This window comes from Taurulus bubalis, assembly GCF_910589615.1.
Source record: "Taurulus bubalis genome assembly, chromosome: 1".
Lineage (NCBI taxonomy): Eukaryota > Metazoa > Chordata > Actinopteri > Perciformes > Cottidae > Taurulus > Taurulus bubalis.
Genome location: NC_136589.1, coordinates 25,842,416 through 25,854,365, shown reverse-complemented (window position 1 = coordinate 25,854,365; position 11,950 = coordinate 25,842,416). Strand labels below are relative to the sequence as shown.

The 11,950-nt window shown below is 41.0% G+C and overlaps 1 protein-coding gene across 1 annotated transcript in view; it reads left to right on the top strand.

Annotated features, from left to right (window-relative positions):
* Positions 1-289: 289 nt before the first annotated feature.
* LOC306733474 (receptor-type tyrosine-protein phosphatase F) overlaps positions 290-11,950 on the top strand; it is a 120,310-nt gene continuing 108,649 nt past the window's right edge. Inside the window, exon 1 of the mRNA XM_079214718.1 lies at positions 290-406. The gene's annotated coding sequence lies outside the window, so the exon portion shown is untranslated. The remainder of the gene's footprint in view (positions 407-11,950) is intronic.

Genomic DNA, 11,950 nt, shown 5'->3' with positions numbered 1-11,950 from the left:
TCCCTCTTCACACTGAAATCTGACACCAATGACATCACATGGTGGGTTTGGCTTCTCCCAGGCAGTCCCTGCACACCCGCTCTCAGTGTGTGAACAAGCGCTGCCTCAGAAGGATCTCTCCCCCTTGCCACATTGCTCTATAGCCACAGCTGGAAACATATTGCTGGAGAGCCAAAAGACAGTTCCTCTGGTTTAATGAAACACTGTGAATGGAATAACTGAGCAGGAACTGGAGACTACTTTCGCTCACACACTTTTTCCCAAGACAGGGATCATCTATCGTGGATACCGCTGGATTTTCTTTTCTAGGATTTGGGTACTCTCGTTCTCTCTCGTTCTCTCTCGCTCTCTCTGGAATAAGGAATACAATCATTTATTTATAAGTGGACCTAATTGAGATGCATTGGTAAGTGTGAATTGGAAAACCAAAGTTATAACTTGTTAAAAACAGACGAGGCACAGGTTGTTGTTTTTTTTAAACTGGATGGGCTGTCCTAGACTCTGAACTTTGTTTGTCTATTTATCCCTGTTCCAGCATGTGCTTTTTTTTTCATCTCAGCATTTACCTTTTACAAGTTGCCTCTTCCAATAAAGTAACAAAATAAGTTGATGTGTTACACTTCAATGGTAAGGTATTTCCTTACTATTCTTTTGTCCCCTTTTCTTTTGTCCATGATCACTCTTGCTTGTTAAGCCAAAACAATAGTTTAACCTCGTCTTGGCTTAGCTCTATTGGCTAGCTCTCTGGCAAATTGCCCTGTCTGGTGCGAGCCCTCCCCTACGTATTCAGTAGACTTTGAATAGAAGGGCCATAGAATGTCTCCTAGCTACCGCTGCTAAGGTGAGGCACCCTGACGTTCCACCGCATTAGGCCTACACTGAGGCCAAACAACCTGTTTTTCCAGTTGTCTTTATCTCCCTTGGCAATCTGGAGGGTAAAGTTTCAGAAACAAGAATCCCATTTAGAAGGAGACACTGAAAAGCTTTGAAATCCAAGATAATTGTAGAGGAGAACTTTTGGAGGTTACAAATTGAGATATTTGGAAAATATTTGGCCTCGCTTTCAACAAAGTTTAACCTGTAATACATGTGTCAGAAAGGGTCATTTAAAGGTTTAAAGTGGGTTCTTCTCTTACTGAGATGATTAGCTATACTATATATATATATATATAGCTTATTCTTTCATACACATTATTTATCAAAAGTTGTTTCTGGGAAAGACTCGACTGAAGACATTTCAACAAAGAAATAGAAAGAAACCGCTCTAAATGCCCCACTCGTCCATAGTTATGTCTTAGATATTTAGTATCTTTTTTTAAGGACAACATACAACTTTTATATGCTTGTATAAGAAACATTTGGACTGAGTTCATCTTTTTCTTGGTCACAATAAATGCAGTAAAGGCAGTTGTTGCACAACAAATGTGTTGCTCAATAAGGAGCCTGGTGTCAGTGAGAAAAATATCCTATTTGCAAATTGCTCTTTTCCATCAGCGCTGTCTTGAGCTTCTAAAGAACATAGTGTAGACAACATGTCTGTCACGTTTAGTTTGGCCTTTGAAACGACTAGACTTCCCCGTGGGTCTGTTTCACTGCAATGTGAACTTGTACTTGTTTCCTTTTTAGTTAATGACTCAGGACTGCAACCCAAACTCGACAACTCAGCCCTGTTTGTCTTGCATCGGAGTGATAACTCAGACTTGATAAAAAAATTACCTTGGGGCAAAACTCAAGATGGACACTTTGTTGAAAGGTCTGTTCAGCTACTCCGTAACATAAACAGACGAGACAAAAAACTGTCAACCATGGTGATTTGTTCAAACAAAGCCAATCTCCGTCCACACCGGATGACCTGGAGGTCGTCCTCCTTCACCTCCTCCATGCAGGCCACTGACCCTTCATTCCACTTTTACGACTTTGCTTCAGTCGCTTTGTCACCAGCAATGTTTCGGAGAAACATTATGGGATGTCTAGTAAGTGACCCCAGGAAACAACTAAGGCCATTTATCTACCTCTGTTTCTGATTCCCTGACTAAACATACACAATATCCTTACTTGAAATGACTACCTCAGCTGAAGCTGAAATCTTTCCTTGTGAATAAATTACTCTATGTGGAACAGTCAATCATTCAACCTCTCTCCCCATCGCATTCCTCAAAAGTAATTATGGGCTGAGCATATGGATTTTTCCATAGAACTTGATTTCTAATCATCGTTGAATTGGGAAACGTGTAATGGCCCGTTGACGCATGATGGATTTGCTTAATCACCCTAGTCCCAGTTGGGGCAGGAAAGAGGTTGCTTACCATCACAGATCAATGTCTGTGAAGGCGATTGTGTCACAAGAGCCAGACATTTGTCTATGACACACAATAAATGGACAGAAAACCTACAAGCTTTTGTTGGGTTATTAAAGTTCATAGTTTTGATGTTGTTCCTGAAGTGTCAACTTATTAATGATCAGGTCTCAGACTTCACAATGCCAGCAGAGAGGAGTTTTTTCATTTGTTTTTGTCAAGAACTGTTGCCTGTTATTGACAAGGTGGTGAGTAGTTGTTCTATGATGACAAGCCCTAATTGCCAATCTTCTGTTCTGTGCTAAATAACATGTATATGCAGCTACGGGTGAGTGTGCCAGATATGTCTTGTATAATGTGCAATGTCAATTAGAGGCCACCGGCTGCGTGATGTGTTAGCCGTTCTGATAGCCTTTTTTTTGTCTCAGTTGTGACACTTCCTCCTTTCAGACAGCCGCTCATTGATTGTGACAGGTACTGAGAAGAAGGTTTAGAAAGAAGGGCTTCTTTACCTCTAAAATCAGCAGTGTTTTGACAAGAACGCTTTTCCTAAGTTGCCCCAAGCAGAGAACTCATTTGAGTTAGGTCTATGTCTATTCTTTGACATCTACACAATGTTAAGATTTTGACACAAGATCATACCCAAATAGGCAGACAGTTTTATTTTAGAGAAGGGGATGTTATTTTCGTTGCCAATTAGTGACGAATAGAAATTGTCCTGTAAAAACCTAATGCATCTGTGGCAGTTTAGCTTGAGCTCATTGTCTCTTTAAAGTAGATTAAAGTGGATCATAATGCTCAGCTGAGATGATTCAGCTCTTTTCTTACCTTCTGTGCTTTTCTGTGCTCTTTACATGATATATTCTATTCGGCATTGCAAATGTATCCGTCTACATTTATGCCCAGTTATAGCAAGCCACCAGAGGTCTGTTTTGTGCTCATAGCCTTGAACATTTCATTTCAAACCTAGCTTTATACATTACAGCCATTGGTTTCTCAATGGGAACACACATTCACTTTGTCAAAGAGGACATTTCCCTCCCTGCACAAAACTCATTTCAATTCCACATCACCGCATTATGAATCCACATTGATTGAAGCAGCCTCCATTTTCAGGGGTCAGCTGCAGTTTTTGTACTCAGTAAGGCCAAAGCTTATGCTTTTGTATATGGAATTGTAATGCAGGTTGGAGACATACAATGGCCATGACAAATATACAATAGTGCTCTGTTGCATGATACCTTGATGTTGTTTAATGGAATTACTGTATGATATGTTGCACATATCATATTAGTTTGCTTTTGAACCTACGTTAAAGAGAATTAAAGGTTGCAGCTTTCCCTTGCTCCTGGGTATGAGGGGATAACTGATGCTAAACTGCAATAAAGCTAATAAAATTTAATGCAGGTTTGATTTATTTGGTGCTTGGTTCTGGAATTGTGGTCATGGGGCTGATTTATCCCTCTGCCTCCACCACCGCTCTTGTTTGCTCAGCCTCCCAATTTCTACAAATGCCTGGCTTGGACTCAACATTCTTCTTGATTACTTTATCAGCCTTCCTGCCACTTCCCCCAAAGTTATGACTTGTCTTTCAACAATCCTCTGCTGCTGATCCCAAATAGCCGCAAGTTGGACCGGCCTCTTGCTATCAATGCGTTATCATATAATGGAATCATATGTCTTTTCAGTTTTGGCGACACATACTCATACTACTGGCAACTGAGACATAGGTGTGTTGCGTGTTTCACAGTGGGATGTATTCATACTCAGTGTAATGTTTGGCTTTTGTTCACCTTGTGGCTCGTCCTCAAACACAGGCAACGGCTCTTCTTCCTGCAGAACGTTGAGATCCCTGGCTTGTTTTGGGAAGATGGATGGAGATTCATTTGATTTCATTATAATGCCTGACTTATTTATAGCCCGCCTGTTCAGCGCCTGTTGGCCCACTGTGGCCCTGTAAGGATGATGGGGGCTGAGGTGTTGATGAAACATTCCTGTGTCCAGGGGGTGTTCTCTGAGGAGAGCACTGCTTGTTTAAGGGAGGGCAGCAAGGTGACAATGCAAGAACCATGGGCAAGGCCACTGAAATCCAATTCCACAAGCCCTGCCTAGCTACAGCATTCCTCTTTGAGAGCATTCCCCTATCAAAAGTCTGTTAGGCTATGACACCAAATAGCCCAACAACATGGAAGAAAGAAACTATACAATGCTATGAAGTGGTGACCACAAAAACAGGAAAGGGGGACTTGCTTCGGACAAATAGCCGCCCAGAAACACACTTTCATATTTGACTTGTGCCCCGTTTTGAGTTAGGAGTTCTACAGCACCAATCCCAAACTTTTATCTGGATCTCCCCCTTCAGCCTCGGAGATTACCGCTTTACAACCCTGGAGCAGGGACGCTGTCTGCCTGGTAATTTGATGGCTAATCCCCTGCCTCTTCCCTACAAATCTCTTCCCTGATAAAGGGGTTGCTTCTACATTAGTAAACATGGGAGACATGGCTGCCTAGGCTGACATGCAGACAAGAGGACTGGTTGAGGAAAGGGGAAGTAGAGGGATAACCAGTTTCCATTATAGTTAGTAGGAAATCCCCTTTGCATTTCATAGCTGGAAACTCACTTTAAGATGAACGGTTACACCATGGAAATGCCTTTAGGGTTACTGGTAAGGCAATCTAATTGTATGTACTAGTTAAATAATGCATAGTACATGTTTGCACGTTGGTCAATGCATGGGAAAAAAAATCCCCTTTGGCCAGTATCTGATGAGGATAATGGTTTTAATGGTTTGATGGTGAGATGGAAATGTGTTTTAGTCTACCATACAGTCCATTGTTAATGCACATTCATTACCCTTTTGACCCGATTATGTTATCCTAATGATCACCGCTCGCTGCTGCCACGGCTAGACACGATGGCTCACTTAAAAGGAATTCAATTCCTCAGATCTTTCTTCACAGGCTTACACTGGGGCTGTGTGGACTGACTACGTGACCGAGCATCGTCGGATGGCAGGCTCTGATCCTCATAAGAGTTGTATTAGGACACGTTAGCCTATGCCCCCGACAGGATTTCTGTTTTTCTCCCTGTATCAGCAAAGCACTAAGCCCGGGAATCAAAACTGACGCCTTGAGCCCAAACATGCTCAACAAAGTTAAACAGGACCTGGCAACACAGTCTTTAACCAGTATATGGAATGACTTCAGCTTGATGACGGCAACATTGGCTGTGATGGCTTTTCATTTGCTGACCTGACAGAGGCACTTTAGGTGTCAGGCTGGATCTGGTGGGGTGAGTGACAGGTCCTGTCCCTTCATGTCTTTGTATTTGTGTAATGGCCCGGTGTTCACTCCAATCGTTGTCTGAGAGTGAGATGACATGTCAGGAAGTATTTGGGGAGATTCCTGTTTTCAGCAAATCGCAGACCAGTCAAACATCACAACTACGCTAATGGATTGCACTGAGGGCTACACATTTTTTGTGTTTGTGCTTTTTTCGACTCTGTGATCATTTGCAAAGGCAAGCAGTATGCTTTGTAGGCATGCTGCGTAAGTAACTATCACCATGTTTTGTTTTGTGATGCTGTATTGATTCTCAGCAACACTTTTTGTTTAAATTAACAGGGTTTTTTTCATGCACATATTTGTGGGAGACAGTGGCTAAAATTGCGCAAGTCGGGATTACTGAGACTGTGATGAATGCAAACACAGATCCCACTGTTCTGATCTCATGAAAAAGTTAAAAGAAATGCCCATGGTGGCTCTTTGTACTTCAACCATTCACCCAAACTTAATATATATATATATATATATATATATATATATATATATATATATATATATATATATGTGTGTGTATATATATATATATTTTTCTTTTATATATATATATATATATATATATATATATATTATCCTTATATATCCATATATATATATATATATATATATATATATATATATATATATATATATATATATATATATATATATATATATATATATGTTAGTGCTGGGCAAAGATGAACAAATTTAACTGATTAATCGCATGATTTTTCTGTGATTAACAGTGATTAATCGCATTATGCGCAAAATTCAATAATGAAAGAAAAACTAGTGTTTTGCACGCTTTTATTTTAAAGTAATGTGATGCGATGTACTGTAGTCTCCATTGAGAGAACAGTTGGTACATGTTGTAACGTATTCCGCTCCGTTTCATACAACTTGTGTATTCTCCTCACGACGGTGCGTCTTGAGGCTCAAACGTGCCTCGTTTGTTGCGATTCTAAGGACGCTGGTTGGTTGCATCAATGCTGTGTAACGCCTTTCAGGTACTTCAGGCTCGTAGTACTCTGTGATAAGATAATTACAGTTTGCAGTGGTTACAAATAACTTTGCTTTAATCAACTATGTCGTCTGGGAGAGATTTAAAATGAAAATGTCCATTTAAAAGTGCAGTACCAGTCTGCAGCAGTGTTAAGCCCCTCCCAATGCTAAAAAAAACCATGCTGTTAACACATGATAAAATCATTCTCGGCATTAATGGATTGCTGCGTTAACGCATTTATAAAGGGTCAACGTGCCCATCCCTAATATATATATATATATATATATATATATATATATATATATATATATATATATATATATATATATATATATATATATAGATATATATATGTATATATATGTATATATATATATATTTAATTATAACTCCTGTTTCATGATGCGAATATTTTTGCCAGATTCTTGCTAATACACAGCCCTAATGTATTATTTAGTCATAGCACGAGCTCTGCTGTTATTTATGGATCTAAATTCCTTTTTTCAACATGTGATAGTTCCTGAAGTGACCTAATTCTTAAGTTTTACTGATTTCATTTCATAGATGGCGGTTAATTCTCTGAAGATAGCATCTCTGGCATGTTCACAAATGATTTCTTCTATTATTTCATAGAACGCTTGATCTAAATACTAGTTGGCTGGATTTGATTGATCTTTTGTCTCGAACTTTTTATGAACTGGATTTTCACTATTTGATGGCTAATCCCCTAATCTACTATTTAATTGTAAAATCCTGTGACTGCCAGTCAATTTAGAATGTGTCTCACAGGATGTGTCCATGACTCTGTGTGTGTGTGTGTGTGTGTGTGTGTGTGTGTGTGTGTGTGTGTGTGTGTGTGTGTGTGTGTGTGTGTGTGTGTGTGCGCGTGCGTGTGTGTGTGTGTGCATGTTTAGTGCGTGTATGCCTTGTTAGCCAAGCTGCAGAACAGTGACTCTACACTGGTGGTAATTGATAGTCTGGAGGCTGCCTCAGCTGCAGGTAAACCCTATCTGCAGCTAAACTATGAGGAAGAGGGTTGGGGTAGGGGAGAGCGTATAAATAAGTCCTGCAAGGACTAAGGATTTCAGAATAACTAGAGGGTATGTTGGTGGGAAAGAGGACGAGGAGAGTAGATAGCGTAGCTGAAAGACAGGGTTATAGTGGGTGAAATGTATAGCAGAGGTTTTACCCTCAGAGACAGTTGAAATTTCTTTAAGATTGCACAAGCTTAAATGTAAATTTATGCTGCATTTTTCTTGAGAACATTGCTCTGAAGAACAGTGTATTACCCCATGTCATCTTTGTTCTGTATCCACCGCTTGCCTAGCACACAACGCTAAGTGCAGAGGCTTAAGTGGGTCTTTTGCCTCTTTTAAAACATTTCCATCAGATTGAGTGAAATTCAGGCCCATGCTTTGCTCGGGGAGATGTACTGTAGAAAGAACTACAGGGAGAGCAAGAAGGGATAGAGAGATTGGTCCCAGTGAGATGTTCATAGGTAGTAATGAGGGCGTCAGTGGACTGCAAGTCGTCGTGTTGTGGCTCTGGCCTGTCAGTATAATGGACCTCGCTAGAAAGAAAGTATCCTTTATTAATCCCCTTGGGGAAATTCTTCTTTGCATTTGACCCATCCCTGGTTGGGGAGCAGTGGGCAGCCCTGTGAGGCTACCCGGGGAGCAGCTGGGGGTTGGGTGTCTTGCTCAGGGACACTTGAACATGTGAGCTATGGGGGGACTGGGGATCGAGCTGGCTACCTTGTGGTTGCGGGACGACCACTCATCCCCCTGAGCTACAGCCGCCCTAGTCAGCTGGCAATCGATTGTACTGCTCCCGCCCTCTTCTGCCTGTTGTTCCTCACTCTTCCTGTCTGTCAACCTGCCACCCAGAGAAGGAGGACGAAGCGGAATCTTCTCCCAGACGACAGATACAGTGTCCAGATACTTTCTCATTACCTGAAAGATACCGTGGGGTGAGGAGGGAAGTCAGGTCGGACACCGTATTTTTGTCCAATGTAACGAACAGTGAAAGCCTCAGGAGAAACTTCAGAATGTATTCCTGTTTGTTTTGGGCAGATATTCAGCCATCAGTTGGATTATTCAATTTTGATCTTGACTCTTTTTTTTATAGCTGAAACTAATTAAAGCAGACTGTACGACACACTAGTTGATTATTACAATCTTTGCAGATACATTTTCTGTCCACTAATCTACAAATGTAAGTGTGGGATTTTCATTTGTTTGTTTTGTTTGTTGGTAAATGAGGTGTGGATTAATTGTCTAAATCTGTCGAAACAAGTCAGTTTTTTGGCGTCTACCATTGTTACCAATGGATTATTCCCTTCTCTGCTAAGGACAAGATGTTGGATTAAACACTCAGTAGGGACAGACATACCAGGTTTTTGGTGAGTTTAGAGTATTTTACTGTACAGCTTTTGCTGTAGAGCAATACAATACAAAGATGTAGCCTCTGAAGAACATGGGATACTTCCCTTGCCCTTTATCGATTCGGCCCTGCATATTCCAGACTCATCTCTTTTACATTTTAAATCCCCATGCCTCCGGACAGCGATGGGGATATATGGTTCCATCTGCTCCAACAGACTGGCTCGTGGCTCAGACAGAGAGAGAGAGAGAGAGGGAGAGAGAGGGAGAGAGAGAGAGAGAGAGAGAGAGAGAGAGAGAGAGAGAGAGAGAGAGAGAGAGAGAGAGAGAGGGAGAGAGAGGGAGAGAGAGAGAGAGGCTTATTAGAATGTGCCTCTTTTCACTAGTTAGATAGGCTGAGACTATAGCTGTCTGGAATAAAAAACAGGAAAGAAGTTGGATTAGGATTTGGGGATCTTCTTTTTCCCTCATTTGCAAAGGCAACTAACCCATGTTAAATCTGTTGGGTCTTAACTGTTTCAGGTAGACCAGGAGTCTTGGGTTTCCTTTTGTTTCTCAGAATAACATGTGGTATGTCTGCCTTTTGGATTCCTGCAAACACATTTCTCATTTCTTCTTTTTATCCCTCTAAGAACCTCGTGCTTCGCCACTGACACCAATGTCAGTTATACGGGAAGTACTTTTCACATCCTTCTCCGAGTTAGTCTAACCCTTCCCTGTGTAAACACTGGGTTTGTTACTCTGTACCTTGGACCACAGAGGCGTGTTTTCTCTGTGTATTTTACATGCTCTGTTGTCGGGTGAAATAATAAAACCATTGTGTCAATATACAGTTTCATCTGCGTTTTTAGCTCTGAAGCCAAACAAACCCCAAACCATCCAGTATAGTATGAAAAGACAGTGTGTGTTATAAAGTGAATGTAGGCTACGGTTGCGTGTCCTCACCTCCGTGCTTAGTGGATGTCGTTGCTGACATAATGGTTCCTCAATTACATTTGCATAAAAAGGATGTATAGAGATAAGGGGCTGCTCTCATGCACAGTTGGACTAGCACAAACCATCCACCCAGGACCCATGAGCCACTGAATGGACACTTTTTTGACTACTAGCCAACGATGTGTGTAATTTGAATTTTCCTAGTATGAGTAGGCAAATCTTAATCACTGTGAAACTGTAAGCGTGTGTACAAAGTTGGGACGTGCAATATGGGTAAACTCCTAGATAAAACAACCACTAGGAATCTTAGTTGTTGCTAATCTGGTGAATTAAATGTCAGACGAATCAAAGTATTTAACAATTGATAAAAAAATCCAGAAAATCCAGTATTGCTTTAAAGCTGTTCTACCCACTTATTTGCATCATATTCTCCGATGACCAGACATACCAAAGAGATGGAAAGGGCACAGCGGATTCTCTACCAGTCCCACAGTATACATCCTCCTATAGCCCAACCGTAGTACAAAGTATTGTTGCAAACAATTACCAGAGTTGCTGCTCTGTCACTGAGCACTGAGGCCACAGCTTGGTTCTCATGCAGGCCTCTGGAGGGTCCCTGTTGGCCAAAGGGCTTCGCTCCTAGCCCGTTACAGTCACTAATCTGGCCTGACACCAAGCTGATTTACAATACCCCCCTACCCTAAGCACTGACTCACCAGAGGTAATTGATTTAGAACTGTGTAGACACCTGCTGAATAGTATGAACCCCTCGAAAGCCCCCTCCTAGCCTCATGTACAAGTTGGGCCCAATATCCTGGCCAAAGTGCCACCTGTTGAAAATTAATACACTTATACACAAAGAGAAAGTGACGGTTTGTTGAGCAATACTAGTGAGAAGCCCTGCTTGTATCGTATGTTTTCAGTTTGTTTTATATTCCCTATCTTCCCATGTCCTACAGTAGATCTGCAATGCTTCATTTTTCCAATATGACTGCTCTTTTTGGTTGCTAAAGATCCAACCATGATGGATCCCTGGTTGGAGCTGAGCTTTAACAACTGCATCTGTTTGGTCATCTATTGATTTACGGAGCTCTGCGTTTGCTCGTCTTTTCTGCTCACTAGGCTTCACTCTGTTTATCTTTTACTGGCGGAGACGAGGCTTTCTGCCCAGGGGGTGGTGGGGGTGGGGAAGTTGAAGTCGGGGTGTTAGGAAGGAGGGGGCTCTCCATGCCTTCTGTGCTGCCTGCCTAGTCATTTTATGGCACCATCTGTCTGCAAGCAAACCATCAAGTGGTGACGTCTTTCCCATCCTTCTTGCTTGACAGTGTGAATTTTCTTTTGATATATATATATGCACATCTGCCTTTGAGAACGTGTCTCAGTTTCTATTGCTAATTTAATGTTTGGCCATAGCACAGAATCATTCTTAATTGTGCAGTAATTCATTTGTAGAACTTTACATTGTAAACACAAACATATTTAACTTGTTTCAGTCTTTGCACTAGGGCAACTAGGGCTGTGAACATTTTAGAGACCCTGAATTGAATACAAAGCGTTGTCATTTTATCATTCTCCATTATTTAAGCCCTACCATTGAGGTTTTTTATAAACAGTGACAATATTTTCAAGATGGAGATAAAAAAAAGCAAAGGGTATTTCAATATGCGAAAGGTAAACAGTAATTTTAGATTTTTAAGCAATATTACAATGTTAATAGCATATATATCAAATTAAAAAAGTGAGATCCAGACATAAAGAATGTCAACAAAGGGGATAAAATGAATAAACAATAAATACAAGTTAATTTAAGAGATGATGCTCCTAAGGTCGCTGCTACTTTAAAGAAAGCGGTTCTACTCTATTGCTCCAGGTATGCAGAGCATTGCTGTTATTTGACGAATGTCTGTTTTACATTGAGCATGCTTTTTTGATTTATTGCGGGCCCTTTTCCCAGCACTTTGTAGTGCAAGCCATTTTCTCCTTGCTCTGCCGCTTGACAACGCCAATAA